The sequence below is a fragment of the Corvus moneduloides genome, chromosome 4 (assembly GCF_009650955.1).
Source record: "Corvus moneduloides isolate bCorMon1 chromosome 4, bCorMon1.pri, whole genome shotgun sequence".
NCBI lineage: Eukaryota > Metazoa > Chordata > Aves > Passeriformes > Corvidae > Corvus > Corvus moneduloides.
This window is the reverse complement of record NC_045479.1, coordinates 10,501,455-10,522,158: the sequence shown is the minus strand read 5'-3', so window position 1 is coordinate 10,522,158 and position 20,704 is coordinate 10,501,455.

Sequence of the window (20,704 nt, the reverse complement as noted above, 5' to 3'; positions counted from 1 at the left end):
CTAGTTGACTCCTAGTCCCACAGCTGTAACAAATTTTGACACTTTAGTGTGGTTTTGTGTAGTTTACAAATTTTCTGTAATTTCTTATTATGCAGTCTAAATAGTTGAGGCATGGCTTAAAGGTTGTAGTGGTTTCTCTGTTATGATTTTAAAATCAAAACCAGTGCCAGCCAATGTGTCATCTATCTCAGCACATGTAACCAGTCCCCAAAGCACACAGATATTTACACTGTAGCACACATGAACAGTGTTACAACAGTCCTTGAATAGCACCACATCAGCTGGGAACAACTCACTATTTCTGGAGCAGTGCGTATGCCCCATTGGAATAAAAATATATTTATTAATAAGACACAGATTTTTCAGTTTCAGGATTCCCAAGAGCTGTTACAGAGCAGCTGAGGGTGAAAAAAAGTCAACCATTTCATCAAGGATAAGTCCAAAATCCTTTGAATGATTCTGTACATCATTAATGAGGAATTTTAATGAGTAACTTTTTGGTAGCCAAAACATCACTGACATTCCTGGAAATTCACCTCATGATGAATTTCTGACCAAAATTTGCCGTCATCATTACTGGTTTTGCTCAGATGCAGAAGTGGTCAAAAGTGAGAAAAGCAGCCTACAGTAACCTCTAATTTAAAAATAATGTTTTCACTACCCGGACACTAAACACTCGTTTGTTTCATTCTCTTCCTACTTGGTTGTTGTAAAAGGTCCCTGGAGTGCGGGGGCTTTTCTTCTGTGTTTTGTTCTGGGAAAGTCTGAAGTAAAGGGAAAGTTTATCAAGGTGTCAGAAGTGTGAAACTGTATTGAAGATAAAGGTCAAGAGGCTGTTGACTTTACTGGACTCCAGGTTTTGTCCCATGATCTAAATCATACTCCTTTGAAGTGCTTCAAAGACCTTCTCTTTCTGTGATCGCATACCAGGTTCCCAATACAACTTCTTAATCTACTTTTTGAGAAGACAAAAGTAGATTTACAGATGCTCTCACAGCTGACTGGAGCAGAACAAGTGGGAGAATAAAGGTTGTTTAAAAGAACCCCAATGTGGCTTTCTTTTCAGGAAGGTTTGTGCTTCATCCTTCCACCTCTGTCTTGCTGCTTAGTCCAGCCTATTTTTGAAAGTGGAGGGAAGAAGAAAGTTTGATGATTTTTCTGGAGCAGCTACGGCAGAATTTGATCCTCACCTCAAAAGGAAGTTTATTCCCATAAACCATCCCACTCGATTCTGCAGAACAAGGAAGGCTGAAAGCCTTGAATAAACTGGAAAGTTGTTGAAACAAATGTTTCAATGGTTCTTAAGCTCTACCTTTGAATCTTTGTCAGGTCATTCATTATCATCATTTGCCCACCTAGGAGAATAGAATGAAACAGATCCCAGTGGCTCTGCTGAAATTATGTGAGCCTTAGTGGCACATAATGCCTCATTTTCCTTCGGGGAATATTGAGTGTATCACTGGATAAGCCATGAGCATACACCATGATTTTGGAAAGCAGACAGGATTGCTCCAGATTCTCTCTGTACCATAATAACATTGACATTTGACACTGCACCTGCTGTAAAGATTAAATGCTGTTGAAAACAGGGGGCACTTATCTTAAAAAGCCACTAACCTCTCTGTAAGGAAAGTCAAGGGTGTCAGGACTAAGGCCACCAGCCTGAAGTTTTCAGAGAGGGATGGTGACATCGAGGTACTCAACCTACACCAATACCTAACTCATATCTGGTTTTTAAGGTGACAGGTACTCGACAGCTCTGAGGTCACACGAAACTGCTTAAGAACCTACCTGCCTGATAGTGTGGAAGCTGCTTTAGTAACTTAGGCAAATCCTATGCTTCACATTTTTCAAAACCTTGGCTAATGACTGTTGGCAGAAATGCTGTGCTTTCAGTAAGGGATGTGGAAAGGGTCATAATTTGGTCATCAACATTTGATGCATCCCAGAAGAGGATCTAAAAAGGTATCCTGCTAGGAGTGATGTGTTGTTGTTGGCTGTCCCCAGCTGTGATTGAAATGGATTCAGCATTTTAGGAGTGAGAATAAAAAAGTAAATTGTTAAGTCCCTTAGCTTTTTTTTTCACTTGGTTTTAAAAATTATGAACTACTGTGATTTTCAGTCTGAGAAGAGACTATTTTGTCTGTCTGATCACTTTGAATAATTGTCAGTGAGATTTCTTTCAGTGGGAAAAAGACCAGGGTAGATGTTTTATTTTGCATACTTAGATTTAAATAACATAAGGCACTTTTCTGTCTTTCTGAACTTAAGCTTACTCTCCATCTAGATGTAATTTGTGGGCAGCAAAGCAGCCAACAATCTAAAATGGCAAAACATAATCCATTCTTCCCACACCTTCTAAAACCTGACCTTTCCCGAAGTTCTTTACCTTGCCTGTCTCTACAGTGCCATGTAAATAGCAGAAAGCCTTGTTTCCCTTTAGAGTCCCTTTTCCTTCTCTAATGTCTTTTTAATTTTAGTGTGCTATTAATACATTACTGATGAAAGATGCCAAGTCAGGAGTGATGGACAGGCAGATCAGCTCTCTAGCAAGACCAAGTCAAGTTTTTGCATTCCAAGATAATTGTCTGAAATGATGGCCTGAATATATCCTCCTTATCTCACACTTTTCCACATAAATCCATGTACCCTGTCTGTCCCCTCAGAAGATATGCCCTGAAAGGGCCAGACAACTGTGTCACAGCTGTGTGTAGCCCTCAAATTACAGCCTTGCTGCATGCATCTCAAAAGGAGGGTTTGTCCCTGTAACCACCTCTTCTTTGAAGCAGAGGTTTGGTAATCCTCTGATTTCTTCAATGGAAGCCACGCATGACAGTGGCTTGAAGGAAACTGCACCTATTCAGATGGAGCTAAGTCTGAGGTCACTAATTCATTTCACATGCACCAGACAAGGGAGCCTTCAGACAGACCACTGAGATTGCCAACAACATTTGAACAATCTAAGCAGGACCCCAAGTAAGGAGTAAGGGTGAAAAGCTCTACACAGATGTGGAAGCCTTCCTCTGCTGAATGGACCAGTTGGAAGTATGCTACAGGGTGGCTGAGACTGTGTGGACTAAGGATTCAGCTGGGGCAAGAAATTGATTTTTCTCAATTATTTGAAGCTAATACAGAGTAGAAATCAGGTTCGTAAATCCTTAGAAACTAGAAGAGTGTAAGAAGAGACAAGAGTCTGTGTTGGGGTGGCTTCAGGTCTAAAAGATGATCGTTCCTTTTTTTTTCAGAAGGATAAGAGTTCACTTACTTTTTGAAGTATCAAATTGACTGTTGTCTCTGCAGATTCACTTACCTTTGGCTGTGTAACTGAAAGGAGCCTGTAAAATGGGTTGCACTGTCTCTCCCATGTTGCCTTTCCTTCAGAGGGATGCTATAGCACTCCATGATATAGACTTCCATGTGAAATCACTTGGTGTAGACTCTGAGACGGACTGGAGAAGCAAACTGTTTATGTATAGGTCAAATTTTACAGTTTTACTACTTTTTAATGGCATAAATGCAGATAAATCTTGAAGGAATCCTTCTATTTTTTTTTTTTTTTCATTTTCAGTGGAGAAGTGGGCTCAGTGGGACTACATGCACTACAGAAAACTGTATCTGAAAATTCAAACCAAACCAAGTTCAATTAAAACTTTGAGTGAGCTCTAGGTAGACAAATTACAATTAGAATGGTAACATCCCGGACTCTTTGATTAGAAGATGTTGTAAATTGTGGTCAGTGCTTGAAATATTACATTTTAATCAAGAGAAGGAACCAACTGGAAGCTTTGTTGTCTTAATAACATCCCTAGGCATTAAGGTTAGTGGTGAGTACCACAGTACTCTGTAGTTTGCTTAAAAGGTCAAATGATGACATGCACTTGGTTTGTTAGATCTGAAGAGATTCTGCAGTGAAGTGGATGCATAATAAACCACTTTGAAATCTTTGACTTGAGTCACAAAAGAAAAACAACTTCAGTGTGAATATTATACATGAAGACCTAGAAATAACTTTCCTTTCCCACCTCATCTGTCCACCCACAAGCCCCTCCTTCTAGTGGAGGAAAGGCAAGCAGATTTCCTTTTTTTTTTGTGCCAGTAGTTCATCTTGTTTTACTTGCATGACAGCAGATGTGTTGGGAAGACAGTAGCCTTGAGGAGCAGAAACTGTGACTGTCTGTGTCCAAGATGCAAAGACATTCTCACAGCTTTTCAGTTTGGGGCTTCTTTTTAATCCAGGGATGTGCACTGGGTTATTTGGGAGTCGGGAGACTTCACATGAGGGCAGGCAACGCTGCTGGGATGCATTTGGAGATTGGATTCTCCCTTTGTCACCTTGTGTACAAGGTGCAGGAAAGTCACCAACCAACTATATCACAGAGTGAGAGCTGGGTGGGATTATTGGGACTGTGCTGTCCAGGGCCAGGAGCTGGACTGCAGTGATCCTTGTGGGTCCCTTCCGACTCAGGATATTTATTCTATGATTCGAGGTGCTACAGAGGTTCTTGGGCAAGTGCAGCCCTATTTGCATGAGAGCCAGAGTCTAAAAGATCTTTAAGTCTCACTCTCCATCACTGAAACTTGTCCGGTCTGAATTGTGCAAACAAAGGAGCTCTACTCTGCTCCCCTCCTCTGTGTGCAAATTCCCCCTGCTAACCTCTTCCACCACCCACTGTGTCTTCTGTGTCACCACTGAAATCAAGACACCGTCAAGACAGAAACAAAACAGCAGGAATCAATGGCAACACTAGATAGCTCACTGCCCATCTGTCTGCCTCTGCAGGTGTTCAATTTGCATCCCAAAGTCAGGCAAAAGAGGCCCAACAGTCCAAAGGATATTCTGGGAAAGGAGAGTCACAGCAAAAGACAGTGGGACACAGACTGAAAATGTGTTAGTGCATTGTCAGTGACACTTCTGAGCAGAAGGCAGTGGTGCAGTCCAAACATGTCCTCAAATCAAGAGAACATTCTCTGCTGAAGGCACAGCATGGCGAGAATAAATGCACAGAGCTCCAGCTCCTGTTAAGACAAGATAAGCTCTTCTGCAAGATTAGGATAACCCTTACTTAAAAGTGACACAAAAATGTTGTAGGTGATGTCACAGAATGTTAAGGAACGGAAGGTGGCCTAACACTCATCTAGTCCCAATTCTCTCTGCCATGGGCAAGGACACCTCCCACTAAACCTGGTTGCTCAAGGCTTTATCTAACCTGGCTTTGAACACTGCCAGGGATGGGGACATCCACAGCCTCCCTGTTCCAGTCCCTCACCAACCTCACAGTAAAGAATTTATTTCTAATACCTAACCCATATTTCTCCTCTTTGAACTTGCATCCATTACTCTTTGTTCTCTCACTGCAGTTCCTGATGAAATGTGCCTCTTCAACCTCCCTGTAGGTCCCCTTCAGATACTGGAAGGCTGCTATGAAGTCCCCCTGGAGACTTCTCCAGACTGAAGAGTCCCAGTTCTCTCAGCCTTTCCTCAACAGCAGAGCTGCCCCATCCCTCTGGTCATCTTGGTGTCCCTCCTCTGGACAGGCTGCAGCAGCTCCATGTCCTTCCTGTGCTGCTGGAGGCAGCTCTGTCGGTGGGCTCCCAGCAGAGTGGGGCAGAGGGGCAGAATCCCCCCCTCCCCTGCTGCCCACACTGGAGGCTCAGCCCAGGGCATGGTTGGTTTCTGGCCAGCTCATGGTGAGTTTTCCATTGACCATCACACCCAAGTCCTTCTCCCAGGGCTGCTCTCCATCACTCCTCTGCCCAGCCTGTTGGTGTGTTGGGGATTGCCGTGACCCAGGTGTAGGACCTGCAATTTCGCTTTGTTGAACTTCATGAGGTTCACACAGACCTACATCCCCTGCCTGTCCAGGTGCCTCTGGATCCATCCCTTCCCTCCAATGTGCCAACTGCACCACACAGCTTGGTGCCATCAGTGAATGTGCTGGGGGTGCTCTGATCCCATTGTCCATGTCACTGACAGCTGTGGAACAGTATCAGCCCCAGCACCAGCCCCTGAGGGACACCACTCATCACTGGTCGAGTTAACATCTCAAGTTACTGTCACTTCCAGTCTTTTCTGACTTTCCCATCTCTTTTCAGTAGCTTGCCTGTTTGAAGAATGCAAAGATATTAAAAAATCAGCTGCAAGTAATTTCTCCATAATAAAAACAAACAGAAATTCTGAAATTAATCCCAAGGCAGCAGCAGGCTATGAACTAAGATCTAGTTCAAAGCCGGAGCTCTATCTACTAATACAGTCAGTTCAGCCAAAATAAATCTTTATTTTCACCAGATGCTACATGTGGCTTCAGTATTCCCACACATCTGCATTAGAATGTTCAGAGAGAAGATAAGTCCTTTCTTGGACAATGTCAATGTAACTTTTGTGAACTGGTCTTATGATGATCCTTGATTTTCCAGTCTTTTACACAATCCTCTGGCCTTTCAGGGATTAGCACATTCAACAAAGGTGGGGTCTCCTCCCAGACAGACTTGACTGTTGTGCCCAAATGATTTCTGGTCACGATCCAGACAGGTTACACTGCGCCAGCTGACATACACAAGTGCAGTTGAGTGAAGCAACGTGACAGAACTAAGACTAATCATTTTGGTGTGTTAGTCATTTTTTGAAGGGCTTAATGAATTGAGACTTCTAAATTGCTCTTTTCACAGAGAAAGAAAAAGTCTCTGATTTATTTGAAGGCTCAGTCCTCAGTGGTTTTTTCTCATTATAATCTTAAATTGAACTGAGAGCAATACTCTTCAGGCCACCACAGCTTAATTAATAAAAAATAGAGAAAGCCTGAAGGCATCCTTAATTGGCTTGCAACCTTAAAAAAATTAGTTCTCAGAGCACATTTTCTTTAAATCACCAGTTTCTTAAGAAAGAAATGTTGCTTTCAGGACAGCGGGAATGAGGAGAGAACCTGGGAAAAAAAAGTATTACTTTTTACATTAGTAAAAAGAGAGAGAGGGAGAGCTGGAATAGCATTCAGATGTATTGACTAAGAGTATCCAAGACTTATTGTTCATTTTGCTCTGCCCTACTAGTCAAGGATCTTCCTTTCCAACATACTGTTGGTGTTTGGTGCTTCACCCCAAGTTTAAGTATGTTAGTACTTATCTGCCATAGGGTTATGAAAAAGAAGACAGTGATCTCTAATTTGATGTGGAAGGCAAGAAACAATGAAAAAAGATGAGTTGAGGTAAAAAAGATCTGACTGCCTCAAGGGGACCCGTCAGTACTGGAGATGCTGCACAGAATAAAGACACAGTGTTTGAATGATGTGATCTTTGTCACTAACTTTAATACTATAATTCTTTAATTCTGTGTATAGAGACAATCTTAAAAAAAAAAAAACAAAACAACAACAACAAAAAAAACCAACCAACCCACAAAACCAGCAATTTTGACCGACAGCTTTAGCAGTGAATGAAAATCCCCAACCCTTCAGTGAGATGTGGTGACTGGAAAAAGTAAATATTAATGGAAAAGTTAGAATGAAGGACTTCAGGGAAAAGAGGCAGCTGTCATCTATCCAAAATGTCTGTTGAGTACTCTGAAAATGCAAGATTCCGAGTCCCCAAGCAAGACTTCCAAGCCTCTGGAATGGCCCAAGCCACATGAATGTTAGGGAAGTGTACAAAACCACTGCTTTCCTTTGGCCCATTCACCTAGAGTTGTTAGAGTTTCCTGCCTAGAGAAAAAGAATCCACTACAGGGAATTCAGGAAAAATAGCTGCCTGGAACCACTATAGCTTTTTTCCTAAAACTATAATGATGCCCAATTCACAAAAACTCAAAAATGATAATGAAAGTGTTTTAATCAACAGCAGGGGATTTCACTGGTTCCAACACTAGCCAACACAAAAATACTGCATTTATTAGAAAATCCTTCAGAAATAAAAATATGTCCCCAAAGCAACAACAAAATATAAATGAACATTTAATTCTTTCTCACTCATAAAATGTCATCTTTCTATGAATCACTCTTCCTGCCTCTGTTGTGTACTTGATATGAGGCCATGTCCTTAAAAATGTGGCTCAAGGAAAAGCTGGCACTAAAAAATGGGTAAGGACGAGGAGCAGGAAGACAGACTGCAAGAAACCAAAGTAACAAACCCTGCATTTTTACTGAACATGCTTATTTGCAAAGAGTTTTTCACATCAATTCAGTACTTAAGAAGACAGTGTGGGAGTGTTGGCCATGAAACTTGTTTGTAAATCACCATGGGCAAAGCGGTGAATGGTGACTCCATTTTCCTAAACCTGTGTTGTCCTCTACGGCTCGTACAGCTTTCATCCTCCCCTTATCCAATTCAGTGAAAACAGGGAGTGAAAGGGACCATCTATTGCAGGATCACAGAATGTGCTGAGCTGGAAGGGACCTGTGCTTTGAGACTGCCTTTTTCCAGGCTTCAGTTGGTAATTCTTATTCCCTCCTCCCCATCAGATGGACAGCTGGATACTCTATTCCCTGAACTATCCCATCATGCCTGGCCAAGCTTTCTTTCACTTTATTTAATTTCTATAATTTCCCATCTCCTCTACCATTCTCCCCTTCCTGATGGTGTGTCCTCCAGCTTGTGTTTCACACAGGCTAGAAGCTGCTTTGGAAATACCCTTCCAGCCCTTTCCCACAAGGGGTTAAACATAACACTAAAAGGAAATTTAAATTTTTTTAAATTTAAAATTCCATGGCATTCTGTCTGCCATGAACTCGGCCAAAGTTCCCAAATGAAAAGTTTGTTCAGCAGATGAGAGGTAGCATTGGGATAGCTTTTGATTTCTTGCTGGGCAATGCATAAACTCGAGTTGAAATGGGAAGCTGCAAAAATGTGGCAGCAAAAACGCATCTCTGCAAAAATCATGCGTTCACTGAAGGGGAAATGAGGGGATCGCCAGGAGGTCCCAACAGCCTACTGATGCACTGTCAAACTTTTCACCCTTGCCATTCCACCACACCCTATTTTAAATCCCTGCTCAGATTATTTTTATTTTTTTTCAAACGGCTCATGATTTTGTTGGGCCTACATCTCACAGAGGCTGGGTTGCCACTAAAAACACATAGCTAAACACAAGCGGGTAGGATTCAAAGGAACAAAGCAGATATATTTATTTATCATCTATTAAAAGGCTCTGAATACAGATTAATGTTCCTTACTCGATACATTTTTTTATTGTTTCACCTGCTATCCAGTGGGAATTGAAAAGGCTCTCCGGTCATCTAATCTGGCTGTAGCTGCTTGAAGTGCCTGAGGATTCTCTGAGGAAATACAAACTAAGAAACCACCCACAGTAATACTTCCCAGCTGCCCTCTGAAGGTCAAGGCTCTCTGTGAGGCTGCTCCAGGCTCTCCCAAATCACAAGAGCACTGCTTCCCGTGCCCTTAGTGACAACCACCCCTTCTTCTGGTGTTTGCCTGGTTGGATCAGAGACACAGGGTGGCACAGATGTGTCCTGCCATTCATGTAATGAGCCAGGAGCCTTATCCTGCGCTCTCCAAAAGTGCCCTTCAAAGTACTCATTATTTTTTTATACACAGGTATGTTTTTTGATGCTCGGATGGATCTTCTTGCCCTTCTCTGTGCTGACCATCTGGAGGCCAGAAGCAGCAAGCTCAGATATGGCTTTTTCACTCATTCTTGCAGGCACACGGGGCAATATTTACAGAATCCCAAGTGGTGTGCTTTGCTTGGAGTTTTCTGTTAATTATCCTCTGTTATGCTCTTACATCTTCCCTCCAGGCTCTCATTCTTTGTTTGTTTTCAAGTCTATCTGTTATATGTAGTTAGATGATGATGGCTCCTCTATGGCTTCTTTCTTTTTCTAAGACTGTTACCAAACCTTTTTTTTGTAATTTCTGGGCCATCTCTCTGTTAGCAAAGCCTGTGCTGTACTATTCCTAAAGCCAAAGCTCCCAGAGTGGGATATACTGTATTTGGTAGAGGAATCCTGTTTTTTAGTATAATATTAAAGGGCTCTGCATGCAGCCATTATTTTTCTTCTGTGAGCTCAGTCTGTGCAGAAAAAAAGCCAGATTCATATTTCACTCCAAGGTGAAATATTTCCCACACCTAAACCAACCTGCAGACACACTGCCTTTGGGCACACATGAAGTCTGTATAGTATTTTTATCTCCTGGTTTCAAGTGCCAGTTGTCACTTAGTAGCTGACCTTGAGGTTGGCTGAACATTCTTGGCTTTGCCTGGAGAAGAATCATTCATGTCATGATCAGGCTTCCAATGGTGAAGAGTATTCCTTTAGTAGAATAAGGAAATTTCAGCCACTAAAATCATTAGACCCAATTCCACTGAGGTAGAATTGCACTTTGAATGCCATGCTAGCAAAGCCAGGATTTTTGTTAGAAGCAAGCAGTTTCCTTTTCCTTTTGCTCTGGGACTAAGGAACCTTGTATGAGGTAAACAAGTTTTACAGAAAAAAAAATTAAAGCTATAACACAAAAACTAATGAAATGTCACTTCGGGGTTCAAGAGTTCTGTAACAACAGTCCTGCCCCACTGGGAAATTGTAATTTTTAAAAAAATACAACAGAAAAGGAATCTCTTGTGAACTTTTGAACCTTTAAACCTCTTTTTTCAATAAAATATCTAAATTAACAGAGGAAAAAGAAAGTTTCTAAATAAAGTCTTCCCCTAGGACGGCATTTTTGTCCTGCCAAATTAAACTAACCAAAACTTTTGTTTCTCTAGCAATTTAGCTTCCCAAGAAAAATACACCTGCAGCTATCAGGAGCTTAGCTTGAGCATGCAGGCCTTCTGTTTCATGAACAACATTAGAGGGCACTTCTGCATTGTGAGAGGTTTCAGCAAAAGACCTTCCTGGCTGAAATGCGCATGAATTCAGAGGCAACCTGAGATCTGTTCCAGCCTTACACGGGTTAATAACTTGTTCTGCAGGCAGCCTCTTTGATCCTTTCAAAGCTGATCCTGAAGTAAGGCACTGACCTGCTGTGAAGGAAGGTGGGACCTGGGGTTTGATAAGCAGGTCAGTGGTCTGGGAGGTTAGGCTGAGACGTGGGCTCCCATCCTGCTTCTCATCCCTGTGCCCCTGCACTGAAGAGATCTCACCCAGGACTTCACTGGTTTGGTGTCTTTCAGCATTTGGTGCTCTTACAGCTTCCTTTTACAAAGGCAGGTGATTAAGTTATAATCTCTGCTTGCACTGATAAAGAAACAAAAAAACCCATCTGTTGGGGAAGATGAAACAGGAAAGCCTTATAAATATGATTGCCTGACAAAAGATTTTGGGAATATGAAAACTACAGGCAACATCGAAATGAAAGCCACTTTTGAAATACCAAGTCTTAGTTACTGAACAACTGGAAAACAATGGTATGGCCAACTGAAGGTAATCCCCTCTTGATGGAACAATACCCTCTGCTTGCAGGCAGGTCCAAGGGTCAGAGCAGACCCTACTAGCTCAGCAGAAGGGGTCCAAAGAGTAGTTTTTAGAAGTTAAGATGTAACACTCTATGGTAATATAAGAACTCTTATAGGCTGTATGTAAATGCTATAGGATTTGTATCTTGTATTAGATTCGTTAGTGACAATTAGAATATTCAGTACAGAAGATGATTTATTGTATTGTAACCAAGATTCTATTCCATTCCATTCCATTCTATTCTCATCACTTCTTCTTCACTCTCTTTGCTCTCGCTCTCTCTTTCTCTTACCTGCTTACTCTCCTGCTCTCTTGGGCCTGCTCAGAGCTGCCAGCTGCAGCTCTAAGCAGTGCCCCTATACCCACGCCCTTTGCAATAAACCGCATGTCCCAAGATCTGCTTATAGAGATCTCCCGTTCGAACCACCACAAAGTCCTACAGTCTGGCGCCCACCTATCAAAACCCCCTTTCCAATCTGGGCGATTATAGAGAAAAACTTGGACAGGAGATCTAAAAACTTAAAAATCAGAAGGTCATTGGAAGGGAGGGTGAGATCTCAACCTATGTTTATTTAATTATTTTTTAGATCCCATAACTTTTAAACTAATTTTCTCATTTTGAGGGTGCTGACTCACGTTTTACGCAAGTTTCAGGTTAGCAATGCTGGCAAAAGGAAACAAAAATTATCAGTATAATTAAATACCTCTAGTTTACCTGAAAGCCTCTAAGCAGCCTTTTCAATATATGCTTTTGTTCAATGATGTGATCTTTTTGAAAGAGTCATACAAAATTATCAGCACACGCACAGAGGGCTCATTGAGTTAATTTTCCAATTCTTGAGTTTATTTACTATTCTTCAAGGCCTGGCCTATGGAACCAAGCTCGTGAACCCAAACTGCTGGGGAAACGCAGGTGTGATTTACTCGAAGTCTCTCTCCCCATTGGAAGGCTGGATTTCACAATATGCCTCAAGAGCACCCTTCAGTGTTTATTATTGTACAGACTAAATGGGCAAACTCTGCTTGGTTTAGGCATCGAAATCCCATTTGCTCTGAACCTCCCCTTTCTCACTCATAATGCTGGGGAAAGGTTGTAGGAACTGTTTGAGTATTTCCTCCCAATCTCCCTGCTGAAGTTAGGAAGCGAACAAAGACAGAACATCAGCGGGCCATTGTGAAAACAGCAGTCATTCTTTTCTGGAGTGAATGACTGTGGCCCCTTCACGGTGAGCTCCACATTTAGGCCTGGAGTTCCAAGAATAAGCAATTTCTTACCAGCAGTTGGATATTATTCAAGCCATTCTTAACTCTCAGCCTTCTCTCTTAACACTACAGCTACACACAGAAATCACGGAATCACAGAATGGCCTGGGTTGGAAGGAACCTTAGAGATCACGTAGCTCCCTCAGGGACAACTTCCTCCAGAACAGATTGCTCCAAACCCTATCCAACATGGCCCTGAACACTTCCAGGGATGGGGCAGCCACAACTTCTTTGAGCAACCTGTGCCAGGGCCTCACCACCCTCACAGGCAACAATTTCTTCCTAATATCTGATTGGAATCTCTCCTCTTTTAGCTTAAACTGTTCTCCGTTATCCTGTCACTATGTGTCCATGTACAAAGTCACTCAGACCAGGAGCCCACACAAATTCCCAATAGGATGTGTTTCCTTGTGTGCTGCCTCCTTTGCTGTGGGGGGCTGCATCCCTCCTTGCACCACTTGCACCACATCCACCACATAAACAGCGAGTGCAGCTTGGGGTGGGGGGCAGCCTTCTGAATCTGTGATATTTCCTGGGCAGGGGTTCAAGCTTCACTATGGCAATGGTGATTCAGACTTAAGATTTTTCCTGTCCTGGTCTTGAAGCAATCATTCCATATTTAGAAAAATTTGTGAGGCACAGTGAAGGAGAGGTATGAAATCTCCCTCAGAAACAGGTCAGCTCTGAAGATGTTGCTGTCTAACTGAGGCCTGCATTGACTCACAAGACAGAAGTCCTACAGAAGTCCGACACGAGCAGCAGTCCTGCAAAGGAATGGGGGTCAGTTTTGGCCAAGCACAGGAGAGAACAACAACCTTGTAGCCGTGCCATTAAAGCTGCCTGGCATAAGGCACACAGCTCTGAGGGACCACGAACACTTGTGCATCTGTTCATCTCCCCCCCCCCCCCCCCCCCCCCATTCAGAAACCTGCCTGTCCCTCGTCTTGGCAGCCATTCTCTCCAAGTTTCAACCATCTGATTCATGCAGCAAAAAGCCTCCTGATAGAAAACATACTGGCTGAACCACTTTGTTTTTCCTAGAGCAGAGCAAACAGTTACTGCAAGGGGAATTTTAGGAAGATTGTGCCTGGCAAGGAAAGCTTGCTAAATAAATACATGATGTTAATTATCCTTTGCGTATTTCAACTAAGCATTTCAAAGTGCTTTGCAAACCATTAATTAAGCTGCAATTCAGTACCATGTAGTAGTTAAATATTATCAACACTGTTTTCTGCAGGTGGGACACTATGACACAGAGGGTGAAATGACCTGGATGAAGTCTGTCAGCAGCAGACCTGAGCCCCAAACCTACTAATTTCAGCTCACCAGCTCCCTGCTCCATTAGACCTTTGTAACTGTGAAAAGATGTTGCTCTCTTGCAGGCAATGATGTGTTATCTGGTTTTGAGTCCTTCCTTTGACAAACCTCCCATCAGATGCTACATTAGTTCCTATATTCTTCCACCATCTTAGCCAGCCTTCTTCCTTTGTTTAACCACCTGAAGCCTGTTCTCAGTGGAAACTCTAAATGAATGAAAGAAGAACAACAGGAAAAGTTAAGAATGAAGCATTCAGCTTTGAGTGTTCATTTGTCAGAGGGACATTTACAGATAAGACAAGTCCAAGTGCAAATGCTGGGGAACTACTTGTGCATTCAGCCATCCCTCTTTTCTCCTGTTGGTTTGTACCATTTTGGACTGTACGGGTATTTTGATCAACAGAGATAGGCAATATGGCAGATGGACAGATGTGGGGAGCCACTAGGTGGGGCTCCAGGAGGAAGAAAACAGATGTGGGATCACAGGAAATCTGTCAGGATCAAGCTGAGTTGCGTGTTTAGTATCCTAGCCTGTGTGGGATCTTTATTGGAAAAGATCAACCATAATAGCAGCATGCAGCACCTGTGCTCTCACCACGGGAAGGGAAGGAAGCGTGCCTTCCAAGCCAAAACGCACAGTATTTTACCAGGCAAAAAAAAAACATTGTATCCCTTCAATTGTAAACTCTGGGTGAATGTGCTTATACATTTAGAGCGTGAGGCAGATGGTAGCAAACCACATGCTTGTGGATTATCCCACTTTTTCCACATTTGCATTCTCAAAACCACTTTTGGTGCCCGTGGTTTAACCTCTGTTTCCCTTACTTCTGTTTATGAGTCGAATGGTCACATGTCATCATGTTGAGTGGGAAAGTGTGTTCAGGGGATAAGGAGGTAGAAGTGGTTCCATATGGTGAAAGAAGAGACTATGCCAAAGTATTAAAAAAATATAGAAAGAGGGAAAAGCAAGAGTAAAATCTTCTGAGGAGATCAGGAATCTAAAATGCTTGTGACATCCTAGGAAGAAAACAGTTGTCTGCACCTGAAAGGGAAATGTATGATTTGAAATGTTGATAAATTTCAGTGTTTGGAGAGGGGTGAAGGTTAAACAGATTCACCTTTCTCTGCTCTAGGCCTGGTTCAGGCTGAAGGCTGAAAGATTCCAGTCAGAGGACAGGAGGCCACTGAGGCACCGTGAAACTACCAGCTTCAGTTCTTCCAATTTTAATCTGTTGATCAGAATGAAAAAAAAACCCAACAAAAACACACATCCAAAAATCAGCTCTGTTCACAATAGTATTATGAAATTGAGGCATGGTATTTAGTACATGCTTCTGGTTTCTTGAGACGATTCTTCTAGCAAAGTCAGTCTTTATGCTTCAGGGAAAGGCAAACGAAACACAAGATACGCCCTCTATTGAGAGTGTGGCAAGGGTCAAAATTATTATAATAGTGGATACTAAATGAAATACCACCAAACTATGAAAAAAACCCCAAACTAACGAGAAATGGTCTTTTATTTTCTTTTTTTTTTTTTAATCTGACGTTTGAATAAAAAGCAGACAACAGTACAAAAATAACTTATTCTTGAGCAGGAATTTAATATTCTCTATCTTGGCAAGACCAGCTTCAGAACCCCTTTTGCCACCATAATAGGTTACCAGTTCTGGTAGTTTTATTTAGGAAGACCGACCAAAAAAAGATGACTGGAAATTCAAACCCAAAGCACACTGCTACGATGTAAGCATTCATTGGTGTTGTGTGCCATAAAAATTTGGTAAATGAAAGGATATTTCAATTACTAAAAGTATCTGATGTAACCAAACTTTTTTGTTATATGCCATGAAGCAATTTGAGAAGTCAAGATTTCTTTTTTTCCCTTCTGAAAATCAAGTGTCTCTGACAGATTTCCAGCTGGGCACCCAAAAGGCAAAGCATTTCTGAATATTTAGGTCAAAGGAAAGGACTTTGGTTTTGAGAATCAATTATGTAATCATAAGCCAGTCCCAAAACAGGATTCAAAGACCAGATCAGCTGGCATTTATACAGTTCATTATTGGTGGTCCTGAGGGTTGCAGTCTTGAGTTGGGAGTGGTTTCAGAAGTGAGACTAAGAAAAGCTGCATGTGGTTCCAAAGCACTTAACTCTGCCTTCAAGGGGAAGCAGACTTTGCAATAGTCTTTGCCAATAGAGCAGATGATGCATAGACATTGAGCTGAAATTCCAATTTTTCCTTGCCATCAGCTTCGGTGTGGCCAGGATTCAAACCCAGTTATTTTAGGGACACATCCAGTACTCATTTTATCAGCTCAAAGACTTCCATTGACTTAAATGGGAGATGGATCTCAGTCTCAGAAGTCAGTTAACTCACAATCACAGCTCAGGAAGAAGTGTGCCATTTCATTAATTCAGAAGTGGAAGTAGAATGGATTAGACTGGAAGCGGGGAGAAAGCAGAATGACACTCACAGGTCCAGACTACTCCAGTTATCCCCAGGGTGGCAAACCCCAACCTGCTTCATCCCTGCGGAAGAGAATTGGATTTCTCACAGCAGGTCTGAAACTTTCCCTGAGGCAGGTTTAAATCTGCAAATTGTATAGAAACACTTTCCATCCAGCAAGACATCCTATTACAGACCTGTTCTATATTCTGTAAAGCTGGCGGTGGGTGGCTTTCAGTTGACTTCCTCCCCACACACTTTGCTGCCAAGTGAGAAAGACGAAAAATCATACATACTTGCATTCACCAAGTGATCTCCAAAGCAACTTAATACTGGTTCAAGTCTTCCTTGTCTTATAAATCGGATTCTTTCTGTAGATTGTTTACCTACCACTTCTAGTGTGTCTCCAATAAATTAAATCCTGCTGAAGTGGTAAAATACACGAAAGATATACTGAATGGTCTGCAGGCTGTACAGTGGAGCCATTATTTCAAGAGGAAGTAGGAAAAGCAATCATAAAATTTTGAAAAATTATGCAATAACTTTGTAGTTATTGCCCATCTGTATTCATTACAATGATCTGCTTCACAGGCATATAAATAGAACTGGCAAGTAAAAGATGTGCTGTTTGCCTCCAGACATGGCACTAGACTTCAGCAAATGAAATTCAACTGAAGACTTCAGAGAAAGTGCTGTAAGTATTCACCCACAGATGGAATCTAATCACCCATCTCCCCCTGCTTACCCCCTCCCCCTCTCCACTGCATTTTACATTCCCCCATGCTTGTTCTTACCCCCAGTCAGGACACCTTTGTAAGAAAGATGACAAAATTTAATTGCTTCATTTGCAGGGTAACCCTGATACACTACATGACTTCATTCTCACAAGGCAACAAGTCCCATAAATCACACCTACTGAGTGCCCCCATTAGAGCTCCAGTATGACAACTTTATGCCTAATATTCTCCAAACAAGGACCACACAAAACTAAGACTGTAAAATTACTGTTGACTCACAGCAGCTTTTATAACATGCACTCAGCTCAAAAAGACTTAACTTATATGGGGTTTAATCATATTTGGGCATAGGAGACCTCTCACTGATTCAAGACAACATATGTTTAAAAAAGAAGAAAAAGCAGAATATATTTGGCATAGCTCTTTCCCTTCCAGTTCCCACAGAGAAATACGTCAGAATAATGGAAAAATGACTGCTTTATTTTGTAATGAAAGAGGATTCTGAGAAGTGTTTCTTCCTAAAATTGGGGGGGGGCGGGGGCGGGGGAAAGGTGTTTTTTGTGTCACCATAGGTTGGGAAAGGTGTAGGAAAGGTGCTGTTTCTGGGTTATAGAGGTGCTTCACTGGTGTATATCTGCACAAAGCCATGGAGGTAGCTGGAGCTACACACCCTTCTCAGTAGCCCCAGTGCTACCAGGTGATGTGGCTTAATCCCTGCTGGCAGCTCAGCCCCAGGCAGCCACCCGCTCCCTCCCGCTCCCCTGCGGTGGGGGACTCGCTCAGAAGAGTAAAAGTGAGACAACTCCTGGGCTGAGATAAAGACAGTTTAATAGGTAAAGCAAAAGCTGCACACACAAGCAAAGCAAACCAAGGAATTCATTTCCCACCTGCCATGGGCAGGCAGATGTTCAACCATCCCCAGTAGAGCAGGGTTCCAGCACTGACAGCAGAGACTTGGGAAGACAAACTCCATCACTAGATGTGTACCCCCGTACCTGCTTTGTCTCCCTGCTCTATATGCTGAGCACAATGCCATATGGTCTGGAATGTCCCTCTGGGACACTGGGATCAGCTGTTCCAGCTGTGTTCCCTTCCAGCTCCTTGTGCAGCCTCAGTCTCCTCGCTGACACAGAAAAAGCCTTGACACTGTACAAGCCCTGCTCACCAATAACGAGAACATCCCTGAGTTACCAACCCTGTTTCCAGCACAAGTCCAAAACACAGCCCCATACCAGCTACTATGAAGAAAATTAAGTCTGTCCCAGCTAAAACCAACACAAAGGGTACATCCTGCCCCAAGAATGTTTTCCCCGTCAGGCCAGTGGGCAACCTCCACTGTAATGGCCCTGCTCATCCTGAATGCATGGACACAGTTGCACTGTGAAGCTGCAGCAGTGTTTAACACCAGAGAGAAGTGAGCCCTGGCTGGGGGACAGACTGATGCTATTCACACAGTTACAGAAACAGCTGGCCTGCAGCCCTGGGTATTCAAAAATATCCCAGCTGAGCTGCCCCGCGAAGCCGGGAGCCTCCAAAGCAGAGGCTGTCACTGCAGGCTCCTGTGTGAACAAAGAGTGCCTGTGAGGGTATCCAAGGATTTCCATGTGCTTCAGAGCAGGGCTCCCATTGCTTGCCTCCAACAATGTGACATGCATCACAGCATTTCACTGAGAATCTCTTATTTCTCCGCACAATAGCTTTTTTTCCTCCACCCTCCCTACGGCTACAAAGAAGGAGGGGGTGAATCTTACATGCTGTCCAACTGACTTCCTTGAGTTTGGAAGGCAAATCCAAGAGGTTTGTATAATCAGGCTAACATGCAAACCAATTGAAATTACAATGGCATGTTAGAGTATATTCCTTAAGTATTCAAACCACAGCAAAAAAAATCCCCTCCACTAAACTACAAGGGACTGACTGAAACCCACAAAAGCTGGGAAACATGGTAAGGTCTGACTGAAAGTTTGTCCTTACTTCACCCCTGAGGAAAAGAGTAGAAAGTAGAGATAATACTGGCTGCTTTTTGGTGGGCCCTAAATACATAGCAAAGTCTCACAAAATAAACAGGATGCTTGCCACCATATCCTCCCTCCCATTCCCACACAACCAGACCTCTAACTCACAGGTTTGCAGGGCAGCTGCTTTCTCTCTGTCCAGGATTTCACTGTCACAGGCATCAGTCTTGGCTCTGCTTCCCTGTTTTATAAGTTTCCAGTTAGCACCTGCTATGCTTTTCTCTCTCCCTGCCCTTGCCAAAAAGGGTTGTGATAGCACCAGCTCCAAAGAAAACAACACCAAAAAAAGTGTAGGGAGAACATCTCTGGATTCCTGGTTTCCTATGGATTCTTCCCCCATTCCCAAATTCCCCATTCCCACCATCTTTATCACAACCATAGCATCATTCCTGCTTCCCCTCTCCATGGTGGCACACTGTATGCCTTCGCAATGGGCTGGGGCAGTGGTCCCAGCTATTTTAGGGCAGTGCACGTGCTGCCCACTCATCTGGCTGCTGCTTTTTTAGGTGAACAAGGAACTAAGCCATAATTGCCTTTTCCTTGGTAAAAGAATGATTCTGAATCTTCTTTCTCCATTCCGCTACTTCTTTTCATGGACATTGACATGCATCCATCTTCACTTTCATGCCACTGCCAAACTGAGCTGGAATGAGTAGTGAGTTCAAAAGTTATCATGAAGGATGGATGAATGCACTGCATGCTCACAGAAACATTATTTCTATAGGAAACCAACGTAAAAATAACCCCATCACAGAAGCTTTTATGACCAGTATTAAATGAACCTAAATTGTAGAGTTATGCCATACAGATGCCACTTCAGACACAGTGTGTTTTGTTTTCATCTAAGACTCATGTAACTAAAGCTACTCACCTGTGTCAGCCTCATGAAAGTGTCTCAGAGTCTTCTGAGATGGCTGCCAGGGTGACCAGTGAAGGAAGGATTAGATTCCTTTGGGTTTCCCATCTAAAAATAGATTAATGTGTACACACATATGAATCATGTACGTGCACAGGTAGGGCCCTCCTTATTTCTTCACAGTTGCAGGTTCTTTTATGGTTTTTTTACAAACCATATTTTCTACTCTCTAAGCTATTACAGTACTTTTATTTCTGTTTATCAGCTGAAGAGCTGAAAACCTTTGAAGATCAGGATCCTAATAAAGTAACCAGCTTCTTTTGCTTTCAGGAGCATTTAATTATTTTTGAACATCTGAGAAATTAGCACCATGGTGTTGCAGTGGGGATCCTGCAACACGCATATATCAAACCAGGAGTCCCGTGGAAAGGAAATATATATGGACAGACAGATTCTTGCTAGATGTTTCAGAGATGTTTATTTCTCCAGCCGCATGGCCGGAGCTCTGCCGAGGAACTGTTCCAGTCACGGGACCAAGGGTCCTTCTGCCCGCGCAGGGAACACAAACCAACCAATGGGAACGAGGCTGAGCAGGGACAGGGAAGCCCCGTGTCTGTGCCCTCAGGGCCCCTCTCCCAGGGCTCCATGGCAGGGGAGGGACCCCAACACCTCACCCG